We start from the raw sequence: 13,173 nt of genomic DNA, 5'->3' as shown, positions 1-13,173 counted from the left end.
ATATGACAGATTTGAGATTTAAGACTGGAATTTAAGATTCAACATATTCTTATTCAGTTGGACATGGTCAAGGGATCAGAAGATGTTACATGTGGCTGGCTAGTGATTTGCAATCAACAGAGACTATGAATGTTAAGGATTATTTTGGATTCAAATACTTTTCAACACTTTACTGAGCTCGTCTGTTGTATTGGAATCTATGAAATACTCAAAGTACAAACCCCGCCTGGTTCCCTTGGTTGGCTAAATTGTGCCATGCAAGATCAATCAAGCACAGAGGAGTATTTGAATCCAAAAGAATTACGTATTTGACCCAGGTCTGGGCCAGCGGCCAGCCTCTAATGAAATAAACTTTAATCGTAGACTTGTCTAGATCTATGCCAGCCGTCAGTGGCCACAGCTCTTCTCATTCAGCACTGCCCTTCCGTGTCTCTTCCTTTTCCTTTGAATAGTTTCAGAGATGCACTCAACTGGCGTAACCGTATTGACTGAAAGGTAACTTGTTTTTTGTTGAAGCACAGCAATGACCAATAAGATTAGAAATACGTCAAAACTAGATGTAATCTTCTGGAGTCCTGACTCTACAATAAATGCACCACACTAATATATAAAAAGTAAAGATACATATGCTGCCAATTCTGACACACCGATTATAGGTATTAGTCAAAATCCAACTAATGATTTAACTCCAAAACTAAATTCCCTTCAGCTTCTACAAACATTACTTCCAAAGGTAACAGAAAATACAATAAAATAACACAGTTTTTGACAGTCTCATGGCAAATAGCTCCACCGGGGGTGCTAAAGAGAGAAGATTAAAGCTTAAATTACTAGAGTATTTTTATACATTTTAGTTTCACCATGTAGTAATGACAGCACTTTTTATACACAGCCCCCCCATTTCAATGTTTCAGACAAATGAACAAAGTCATTTAAAATAGTATGTTTTGGATTTGGTTTTTGGTAACATCACCAGTTTGGATATCTTAGTTTCAGGTTAACTTACAAGAGATACTAAAACCTCTTTACATTGCAATGGATCTCAATGGGAATTGGGTGGTGGGAAGTGATTCATCTGTAAATTACGCTGATACAGTGGAACACATTTGTTGGCTAAATGGTTTTAAGTCATCAAGGGTCTGAGGTATCAAACCAGCCTCAAACCACCATGCTTGCCAGTAGATATCTGCCAGTAGACAACTCACGATGAATTAAGCTATGGTGGTGGTGGGAGCTCAAAAAATTTGAAGGCATGAATTAGGAATAGCAGGATAATTCCAGCAAAAGTAGCTAGCAAAAGTGGCAGTAGCATGCAATATGGGCAATGGCAGAAACAGCCAGGCAGCAGAAACAGCCAGGCAGCACAATGGCTTTAGCATGTAGAATGAACCAGGCAACAGGGCAACTTTGGTATGATTGCATCAGGGCAGATGCAGCAACAACTAGCAGGCAGCATAGCATGGCAGAGCGTGCAAAATGAGCATGGGCCTAAACAGGTAAGGTTGCTGCTTTATATACCCCCTCTCATTAGACATAAGCATCATGTGAAAGGGTGGCACTTCAAGTTGTCTGCCCAAACTAGCTCTGCAACCCACTTCAAGGGTTGTCTCTCCTGAATAATTGTTCCATTGAGCTCAACAGAAATATTAGTCAGTAGAAACAATCCTTGTAGTATCTACTGCATATCTGGCAACAGCACAAAGGTTTGAGGCTCATTTGATACCTCAGAGCCTTGATGACTTAAAGCCATTGAGCCAACAAATGTGCTCCATACTGTATCAGCATAATTTACAGCTGAATCTAGTCCCACGCCCCAATTCCCATAGAGATCCATTTAAATGCGAAGAGCTTTCTATTGAAAATCTATTTCCCGCATGGCTTCAGTAGTTTCCTCTTTGAGGCTCCCCTTAATAGGAATCGATTTAACGCATCCGTGATGCGGAGGAGGAAAAGCAGTTTCTCTTCTGTGAGCCGATGAGAGTAAAAGGCACAGACACCAAGGTAATATCACAATTAGACACCCACACAGCAAAGCACTGCATGGCACTTGTTACCCTCTTCATCTCTCTTCTCTTAATCTCACTCGCATTTACATTTCACTGATTTAACACACTTACACAACTTGCTTATTTACACGGTATTTATTTATTGCTTTATTATACACATTTAGAAATCCGGATACACGCTGAAGCAATTCAGGTTACATTATATTACTACCTTGTCCAAGGGTGCATGCCCTGCCTGAGAATCAAAAACCTGTGGCTCTCCTCGGAGAAAGGATGTTCCAGGTAAATAGATAGGGTACTTCTCAACATTAGCAAACTTGAATATTGGGAGAACTGTGCAGCTGGGACACAGGTGTGGCTGAAGGCCAACCGCAACTGGACTTCAGCACAGACACAACATGACAACAAGGACAGGCCATTCATCCCAGCAATGCTTGCCTTTTCCAACCAATGCTTAGTTTACCAAAAAGCTAGAAAGTTTTTAGCACCGTATGAAGCCTGGTCTTGAAACCCCCCAAGATTATGCCCTGCCTTGATGACCTGGCAAGCTGTTCTGACATAGTGACCACCCTCAAAAATACTTCCCAACATCGATGCTGAATCAATGCATATTTTCAATTGAGAAAAAAAATCTGAATTACAAGAGAAGAAAAAGCCATTCCCACAGATAACACCAGCCGGCAAGGTAGCTAATGTGACTGTAAAGCATGTAAAAAAATAATAATAAATAAATAAATAAATAAAGTCTTTCCCTCCCCCCGCCACTTTATTTAACCAGGAATGACACTGCCCATGTAAAAAGTAAGGTTTGTGGTCAATGTCTGGGGGTGGTCAGCCAATGTACAACAGGAAGGGGTTTACTAGTAAGTGGTCAGACTTGAGTTACCCTGGACCCCAAGGCACCAAAGGGTTTCGGGGATGTTTAAAGCCCCACACACATTTTCTGAGCTTTTCATATCATCCAGGAGCTTACAATTTGTGTTCCACACTGAAGTAAAACAATTGAAATTTTTGTAGAAGTATGCATATTTCAGGGTTGAACTGCTCTTTGCAACTGTTTTGGATTTTAGATACTAAAACCAGGAAGAGAATGCTGATGCGTGTGGCCCTTTAAAAATAATTAATCTCATTTGCAACCATAAGAGAAGCTGAAGAGAGTGCAATGTCAAACCAGACTTTTTAAGTGCATTTCACTTCGCTTCTTGAGTGATCTGAGGACAAAAGCCTGTGACAAAGATAAATGAGTTAGCAGAGGCGTGTGGCAGTGAAGAATGAGTCAGTGTTTCTAGATTAAAAGAGAGCCCCTTGCACTCTGCCAGGTGTCTTAGATTTCCAGAAGAAAAAAAAAACTTGGTGTGCTTTAGACCCAGTCAAGCTGTTTACAGCGCACTCCTCCTGGCCTCATTCGAGGGGGAATCTCTCCAACGTCCTGATAAACATCTGGCAAGGAAATGAAACGCGATTCAGGAGCGAATCGTTCCAAGAGTCTGAGTGTCTTCGTTTCAGGCCCTCTTCGCCAGAACGGCTGATGCACTCTCAAGTGGAAGGTGCTTAAAAAATAAGTGACTAACGTCACTTGTTTTCATGAAACGCCAGCACCATAGCCCAGGATTCAACTCATAATAGTCCTTAATCAGCCGCCTTTTTAAAATTCTTAATTCATCTAATATATATGATTTCAAGTGTTGCGTTTTTTTCTGCACACAGTTTGACAAGTTGACAAATCAACATTAAACAATGTGAAGAAACAAATAAATGCAGTTCTTTAAGCAGAAAGTCTGCAACAGATTCACAACTGGCCCTTTAATTCACAGACCTGGCAATTCTGAAACAATATCACTTCGCAGCTCCTTGCTGGATCAAGATTTCACGTAACAAAAGCTTCCTGTAGCAGGTCTAAAAATAATCCCCTCTTCATCTTATATCACCATGGTTCCTCGTCGCTAGACAACAGGAGAAGAGGGCTGAGGAAGGAGGAGAAAAAAGAAAAAGAAAAAAAAAGACTACAAAAGGACTGTTGACCAGCAGAATGCGCCTTAGTCACACACTGCAGTCAGGGGACACAGATATCCTTGTATGATGCTGGATTTAATGTTGGCTTATATCCCACATGCAAACTGTGCCCTTTTAACCCCTTAAGTCAGAGTGGGTGTTTTTTCATTCATTCCTTTTTTCATGCTGCAATTTTATATCAATATGGTCATAGGATATACCGTTTGAAAGTGTTAAAACTCACGGTTCTATCTGTATAAACTATTTTACAATGCCATTGCTTTAGCAACAACAGTGCCTTGTTTTGTTCCATATGGGGTGGAAAAACAAGCTAGTGGGACATCACCGTCTCTGATTTGTGTAGCTTGTGGATGCCAAAAATAATGGCAGTGCCTTTCTCACAGCAGGGATCCAGTGAATCAAATCCATAATAGATTTAATTGCAAAAATGTGCATCCTCTAAATGGCATCGATAGAATGCCCATTGTTTACTTGAATTTCTCCAGAGGAATTATCATTGTTGTCCATTTCACCATTGCATACGTGTACAAAAGTACTTGTACATACGAATGCAATTATCTCAGTTTTGTATTGGCTCTCTGGAACACGGTCAGTGTAACTACGAGGTTCTCTGACCAGTCCCAGTGACGCAGTCGCATAAAATAGACAACATCCCTCTCCATGAACAATCACCAACAGTATAATTTTTTCATAATCGTATAGTCAATTAAAAGTATGGTTTTAGAGTCACAACTGTAAATTTTAGCGAATGAAATTACGTTTCCAACAGTGTACCTTTTGTTGGGCTTACAAAAAACACAGGTTTTTTCGCCGGCTGAATCATTTTCCTTTCATTTTCAGTATGCACGCTAAGACACTGTTACGTGCTGGAAAACAAATCTGTGTTTGAGACTTGCCTAAAAAGGTTAATGTTTTACAACAAAAAAATATTTTGTGATGACTACTTCTAAATGGGAAAAAACTCATTTGGAGGCCTGGAAAGATATAGTTCTTCTGATTGAATAGTTCCTAGGAGGACAGTGAACACACATTTGGCTCCACACTAGAGGGTATTTCCAGTGACATGACCCGATTTTACACCAGTGAGAATCTAAAAAGTGTTATCACTTAGCATGCAATATATATATTTTACACCTGATACACAACCCATAATATCATTTAGTTTACATGTGTCTTTTGGAGTCTCCAAATGTGGAAACCTGCCTAGACATAGGTTCAAAAAATCAGAATGCAGAATGCTCATTTTTTATGATATTGTCAAGCTGTACAATGTATGCAGCCATGCAGAAATAAAGCAAGCAGTCAGATTTTTTTGGAGGCTGAAATAGCTACAGTAAAAAAATACATGTATAAAAAAACAGTTAAACGAATATATTTCAATACTTGGTTTTCATTTTGTTACACTTTAGTTTTTATTTTTTAATGGCCCATACAATTTGATAGTCTTTGACTGGGCCAATCAAAATCATGCACTAAACCTGAAGTAATATCCAATAAATCCTCTAAATAGCCGGATATCGGCAAAAATCTGGCAAGTAGTCTCCCAGATTCTGGTCTGCACAAATAAAGGCAATCCATACAGGTGTGACGCAGGTACCAGAGAAGCTCTGCCAAAAGGGAAAGCAGCAGTTAAAACTCAACTGGCTAAAGAACAAAGTGTTCCATTGGCTGAGGGCAGAATAGCAAACATACAGCACACAACAGCTTGTGTGTCAGTGGAGAACAGCAACGATAGAAGACTGTGGCTTTGTGAAGCCAAAAGCATCACCCCCAGACAACTGCCTGTATTTTCAAACTTTCAAACATGTATAACTGGATCAAAAACAGTCAGGACTTAAGCTAGTGCACCTTCCACCCGCAGGCTATCAGGCTACTGAACATATCCTAGCTTACCTTCCCCTCCCCGTTTCAACTGCCATCCCTGCCCACTGTATCATTTCTTTCACAATAATTTGTATTTCATGTATTTTAAATGTATTTTACACTTATAAATCTCCTATTTCAAATTTAGTTGTGATGTATTTAGGTCATCGTGTTGCTCGATTTTATGCTTTTGGTTTTTTATCTGAGACTCACTGCAGCCTTGTGCATTTCCATGTACAGATGCCCCTGAATTGCTGTGCATGACAATTAAACGGCTTTCTATCCTTATAAATGAGACAGATGTTCACTACCTATCCAGCAAACTATATCAAGCTACATTCCCCATATTCTATCCTTTGATGCTGTGTATCTCAAGGATTTTATAACCTCTATGCGTAACAGATGTGGGGCCACCTTCTACAGTGCAATCCATGAACCACTGATTTCAGTCGATCAGATTTTGCAAGAGAGCAATATATCCATGGATGTCAGCGTCTTGATAGTGCCACATATTCTGAGGTTAGTGAAGCCTGTCGCTCTCCTCTGTAGAAACATGCTTCTCAATGCTTCTTTATGAAACTTGAGGTACACTTGATGTCCTGATCAGGGGGTTTGTGCCAAATCTTTTCACTGACAAGTAGGAGTCTCAGAACCCTTCTATCAATGAAGGAAGGCATCGGATTACACACAATCCATCGCCCATTCTCACTCCATGACTTTAAATTCAACCTGGAACACCGAGGAGGAAGCACATACGCATAGCCATATGGATGTATATTTAAATGGTAGCCCACGATTACCATTGTAGCCCACGACGGGGGGGCTACAAGTCTAAAGTTTTGTTTTACTGGATAGCTGACACTTACTGGATAGCTCACTCCTGTTGTCATTATTTAGTTTTTTGAGACTTTGAGACACCAACCAATCTCTGCAATTCTTGGGTTACCTTGTCTCCCTCACCATCTTCCTTACCATCCATCGGGATAATATGCACTAGTGTCCTCATCCTGGCAAGTTTGCAACCACTCCATGTGCTTTAAATTCGGCAAGCTAACTATGGCTAATTTGCTTGTTGCTACCGATAACAAGCTAGTAACATTATATAACTAGATATGTATTCTTCACTTGGATAATAACCAATAGTATACAGAGTTTCAATGATCGCTTGTCTGGAGTGCAATTTGGGCAGCTACACGCTCCTTTTATATCTTTACATGTTCAATCATGCATGTTTAGATAAACATTTATTTGTCTCAAAAGTAGCAGTTGCATTGTTTGTGGTACAAACACTATGACATCTCAGTTATATAGCCAGCTAGTTCCAAAGCCAAATAAGTTGATTGCTCATAACATAGTTGATTAGCTAAAGTGAAAACTTCAAAAAGACAAAACATAAAAATAGTGTTGTGCAGCATACTAAAGTCAACATGTGCGGCGAACATTTTCTTACTAGAATACTACGAAAAGACAGCAGGCTCTGTGGCGATTGTCACTGTCAACTTTCCAAAACAGTGCATGTTGTGGTTTCAGGGTATTTGTTGCTGCAATTCCTTTCTTGACCATTAGGAGTCCGAAATTACCGATTGTACCTTTAAGTAAAATTGCATTGCGATTTTCACTTTGATTTTATTAACAATTGTCAATTGTTATTAATTATTGTTACAATAACTTTGGCTCCTGTGCTTTTCAGAAAAAATTACTAAATAAACATTGAAACATGAGTAAATGTATTTAAATAATATATAGTATTCCAGTATGTTTGAACATAAACATGGATAATGATCTATATTTTATTATATGCAGGCTTTTTTCTCAATTTTATTAATGGTGGCAAAAACTGGAGCCCACTGTATAAGTGTTCTGGATTCAAATATTTTTCTATGCGTTAATGAGTTTTAGAGTATTGGAACCAATGAAATACTCTCAAGAGCAAACCCTGCCTTCTGGCCCTCGTAACTGGTTCAGGCAAGGCACAGAAAAGTCTTTGAATCCCAAAAAATTCTATATGATACAGGTCTGCTCATAATTGAGATACCTTCAACAAGAATGGATGGAAGTTCCAACTCACTGGGCTTAGCGAATTGGACAAAAAGTGGGAGTTCGACATTAAGAGGCTTCCCTGTGCCCAGGGCCCATTGCTTAGTAAAAAAGATCTTGTAATTCAGTCCTACCATAGAGGTCTGAGAAACCCTGCATCCACGTTGAGGATGTGCATTCAAAAGGAAAGGGGCAAAGGAAAGACAAAAAAAACACAAACACCAACACCCTCACCATACACCACAGTGTATCTTTTCCATCACTGCCAGAGTCCAGCTCCACTCCACAGTAGCATGACCACAACATAATCAACACCGTTGAAAAGTTGATTAGCTATGGGTCCTTTGTGTCGCTGAACATTGCCCTACTCAAACAGACTGGGTAGTGAGGTTAACAGAAGCTATACAGCTGCGACTATTCCATTACTACCGGTTGATATCTTGCCCTAAGATTCTGAAGATCAAAATAAAATAAAAAATCCCTTGCCAGGTCTTGAAGAACCCCTAAGTGAAACTGCATTGCTGGGCTCTCAATGCAGCGACCAGAGGAGCAAGTAAAGAACCCATTTCCTGGTTCTGTCATCAGTGAGTGTGCAGTCTATACCTCTCAACGTCATAAAATACCTGAGGGACACAAAGACGCCAGTACATTAGCGAGCAGCCTTCACTATTACCTTAATGAATTAAAAATGCCATAGGCTACTTAAAGTGAAATACAGGCAGGCAAGTGAGATTCTGGGCACAGTTTTCAGGGTGTTATCAGAGGAGCTCTTCGCTAGCTTTGTATGGCACTAATAAAGCTAGCGGCGAGAAAGCCATCGGCCCCGCCCTTTGTATCCAGTCTCAGAGGAAAAGCACAGCGGGTCTCTACCTACTATGGAAAATGAAATATTTAACATAATTTGCAGACAGTTTCTGCTAGGGGAGGGAACAGTATGTGCCTCACACCTTTCTAAGTGCCTTTAACCTCTCACCAATAACTTTTGAGTGTCAGTCCTTTTCCCCGACCTTGACAACTCTGAAGCAGTAGTGTCATTTTTCAGGCAAGACCCTATGGCAGTGCCGTAATTGGAATGAAAATGAACATGTTAATAGACAGGCACTCCAGAGGCGGTAACTATGGAGACAAACAAGTAGGAATGGGGAAGAGACACACAGGTTCATGCAGGCCAAGTGACATTGCTTTACGTTCACTTTGACATCTGCGCACACACATGAACAGTATGGTAAAGCATTTGGACCCTTCGTACAGACTTGTTTGTTCTTCCCATTTTTTGGAAGATTTGGAAGACTTTTAAAGATTTTATACAAGCAAATGTTATTTCCCCCTGAACTTTCTTTCCTAAGGAGAACTTCTAGCCACAATCTCAAACAATACTGAATTAATTTGACAAATGAGGTAATTTGCTTACACATTCACAACAGCTAGGTGTTTGCATTAGAACATCTCTTTGTAGAAACTGTAGAAACTGCTTAAATATAGTCTAGATCACAGCTCATGTATTTGTATTGCTGCAGCAACCCTGACGGTCTAACAGGGTGACATCATTGGGGGGCTCTGGACAATGCAGCTATGCATTACCGCCGTGTCATGGCGAAGGACAGCGTCATGGTTCTGTTGCCGCCAAGTCTTCAGCTGACTTCACACAAAAGACAAAATGAAACCGCCATTTTTTCCATCCTTTTTATTTGTTTTATATATATTTTTTAAACCTTGGCTGATGAGCTCAGCTGCTTGGCTCAGAGTCAGTCGTGTGGCGTTTCCATGGAGATGGCACCCTGGTAACACGCGCCGGACGAAGAGAAGGCAGCACAAGGATTTAAGGCACTATTCATGCAGTAAGGATACAGGTCTCAGCATATCCAGACTTTCTTTTTTCCCTTTTATAGCAAGAGAAAATCCTTTGATGAATAAGTGTGACATTCCCTCAGACACTACGTTGTTAAATTAAGTAATTAATGAGCAGACATTTACACCAGTTTATTACAGTTTTGTTGATGCATTACAGTGCCCTCCAAAATGTGTCATTTTTGCTACATACAGCATTTGAATGGAATGAATATGAAATACAATCAGCTTTTATTTCATGTTAACTGGTATTATATGTGTATATGTACATGTGTACAGCTGTTTTTGTGTACATTTTGCAGCAGAAAATGGGGGGACTTAAGTTAATCGATGACTGGCAAGTACTTTTGTACACATATGAAACAGTGAAATCAAAGAAAATTTAAATTCTTCCAGAGAAAACAATGAGCATTCACATCTGAGTTTCTCCAAGTTAGCACGTTTTTGGAATTATAAACTATAATGGATTTGTCGGTGGACCCTCACTGTGGAAAGGACACTGACATTATCCTGATTTGTGTAGCCTGTGGATTTCCAAAATGCAGAGAAGGTGAGGGCCCCCTCGGTTGTTTTTCCACCCCATGTTACAAAATAAGAAACTGTTGCTGCTAAAGCAATGGCATTGTAAAATAGAATATACAGCAAGAACCGTGAGTTAATGCTTTCAAATGGTCTATGCTGTGACCAAATTGATTGAAAAAAAGGAATGAATGAAAAAAAATCCAACTCCGGCAACTTAACTGCAACTCCAACTCCGTGAAACTAAAGGGGTTAAGTACATTGCCAAAGACGACAAATTGTATATCATTACCACACCATATTACATTCAGGCATTGAGCATTTACATTTTTTAATGCAAATACATCCCATTAGCATAGAAAGATAATTCAGGTTAAGTACCTTGCCATCAGGTACTTAACCCGTACAATGGCAGTGCCTCCCTGGGAATATAACCCAAAATGCCAATGCCCTACCTACCTGGGATTTGAACCTCGAACATCAGATTTAAAAGCCCAGCTCTCCAACTATTATACAACACTGCATCCCACATGATAGAGAGGCACTGGAGCATCGGTCTTGCCAACATGACTGAAATGGCTCTCTTAGGTTAAAGGAAAGGGCCGCTCTGTTACAAAAATCATCCAGTTAAATAGTCCCACAGCCGGACAGAGAGAAATGGGCCAAATGATGTACTGTTGCATTGAATTAATGCCGCTGTGAAAAATTCTACAATGGGCCATGCAAAAGCGCTCACCTGAGCCATAATGAAAGGCCACATTCAATCAGCAGTTTCCAGACTGCCAAGACCTCATTGCACCACAGAGACGGTCTGAATCAGGGACGCAGGCAGGGACTGACAGTTGGTTACCATTACTACAGTAAGCAACATTTAGTGAACTTTTTCATTCATAGCACCAAATACACTGAAGGTTTCCAGTACACGCAAGTCCATTCTTTTCACTGTTATTTCAAGTTCTTGCACAGGAACAAAACCACAACTTAGGCACAGCATAGTTTTTCTTGCCTACCAAGTCCATTTTCAGCCGGAATAATAGCCTACGATACTAATGACATTAAGGTTGTATTGTCTATATTTGTTTCATACTATTTTATTTAGCAATATAACATTAGCTAAAAAAAAATATCTAGCTTCTTAAATAGTGTCTGATGCCATTGTGGCACTACTGGCAGTTCTGCTAATGAAGTGCTTTGTGATTGGTTAAGATAATATGTTTTGTCTATTAGTAGCCCTATGAAACTGTTTTGGCTGCTTGGTTTGTACATAACCACCTGTGGCTACAATAAATGTTTGGCTATTTAGCTCTAAGCTTTGGTGCGATGACTACCAAAGCATCAAAATAATCTTTTTTTTTTTTTTTTAAGATATTTTTTAGGCCTTTTTCAGCTTTATTGGACAGTATAGTATAGAGAGACAGGAAGAATGGGAGCGAGAGAGGGAAGACAGGCGACAAATTGTCGGACGGTCGGATTTGAACCGCCGACGCCGCGGCTCGCAATGAGCATGCGGTCAGTGCTCTACAGGCTGCGCCACCGAGACACCACAAAATAATCTTTTTTAAAACAAACAACACAGACTTAACGCATTGAAACCATTGAGCTCCATTCCCTAACTCCTTCATATATTAAGTGAAGGAAGTGGTTTTGTTGTTGACACGTTGTTCAGAAAAGCAACATGCCCTCTCTCCAGGCAAAGAAGTAGCCCCCAGCTGCTCTGTTTGTATTCAGTCAGAGTGGCGACCTCTAACTGAAGTTGTCCGATGCCCATCCATAAATTGCAAGTACCCACCCATTGCAGTCCTTAGTAAAGCTGGTACCTGGAGCATGCACAATAGTTTGGGGATATAGCTCTGCACTCAGTATAGCTAGAGAGCTGGCTGAGAGCTGGAGGACAAAGTAAAACTTAATTATTGAAAATGCCTTTCACAAGCAAAAATGAAAATAAAAATGCCACTTTAAGAAAAGCGAACAGCAACGTGTGAGGAAGATATGCGGTATTAGAGGTCAGGGCCCTCATATTGAAAGGATAAATTTGGGCTGCAAAGCCAGTCTTTTTTTTTTCCTTTTTTTTTAGGCCAAAGTAGTAATGGTACATGACAATGAAGTCATCTACAGTAGCTGAGCTCACCTAGCCACTGTTAGCCCACGCTCCTGCAGTCATATTTCCAGTAAAAGACATTCCTCAGCACACATAGAAGCCTTTCCTCTTCTTATAATTCAGTCTAACAAAAACCAGCAGCAGAACACAATGACAGTGAGGCAGGATATGTATGGGTTTATAAGCCAACCAGCAGATTTAAAGGGTACCAGCACCCAGAAGGAACATATGCCAAGATCTGTTCAATACATAATAGAAATAACTTCTCCCATTCTCGTACGCTAAATAAACAACATGTTTCATTTCTTTTATTGGACTACGTCGGTCCCCCAACAAACCCAAACACAGCTGTACGTGTAAAATACAGCTGTGTATCTAGCCGTATCAAAACATAACTTGAGCTTCAGCTGGTTAGACCATGTTGAGCATGGCTTGAGCAGTTTCTTTCAGCAGGGCACACACACACACACACATACACACACACACACACACACACACACACTTTAAAAAAGCGAAGAAGTGTGGTTTTCTCTGACTTGAAGTGCTATGGGTAAAGTACTATGGGCATCACCGGCTTATTGTGATGGAGTAGTGATTTCCTGTGCAATGATAAGCCCCTTGTATTGAAGCCTGACAGAGCAGGCACCATCTGGCCAACAGCCTCGCAGGTGCATAACTGGTTTTAGTGTCACCGGGGGCAAGAGGAATTGCATCTGAAGGATTGTCCCCATCTCACTGCACAAAAGCAAAATCTTCAGTTTGCTCAGGCGAAGCCTCAGGAATTATACA

At 40.3% G+C, this 13,173-nt stretch overlaps 1 protein-coding gene across 12 annotated transcripts in view; it reads right to left on the bottom strand.

Annotated features, from left to right (window-relative positions):
- LOC133126246 (disco-interacting protein 2 homolog C) overlaps window positions 1–13,173 on the bottom strand; it is a 166,015-nt gene that overhangs the window by 82,558 nt on the left and 70,284 nt on the right. The gene's annotated exons all lie outside the window — the stretch shown is intronic.

This window comes from Conger conger, chromosome 4 (assembly GCF_963514075.1).
Source record: "Conger conger chromosome 4, fConCon1.1, whole genome shotgun sequence".
In the NCBI taxonomy this organism is placed as follows: Eukaryota; Metazoa; Chordata; class Actinopteri; order Anguilliformes; family Congridae; genus Conger; species Conger conger.
This window is presented reverse-complemented; position numbering and strand designations above follow the sequence as displayed.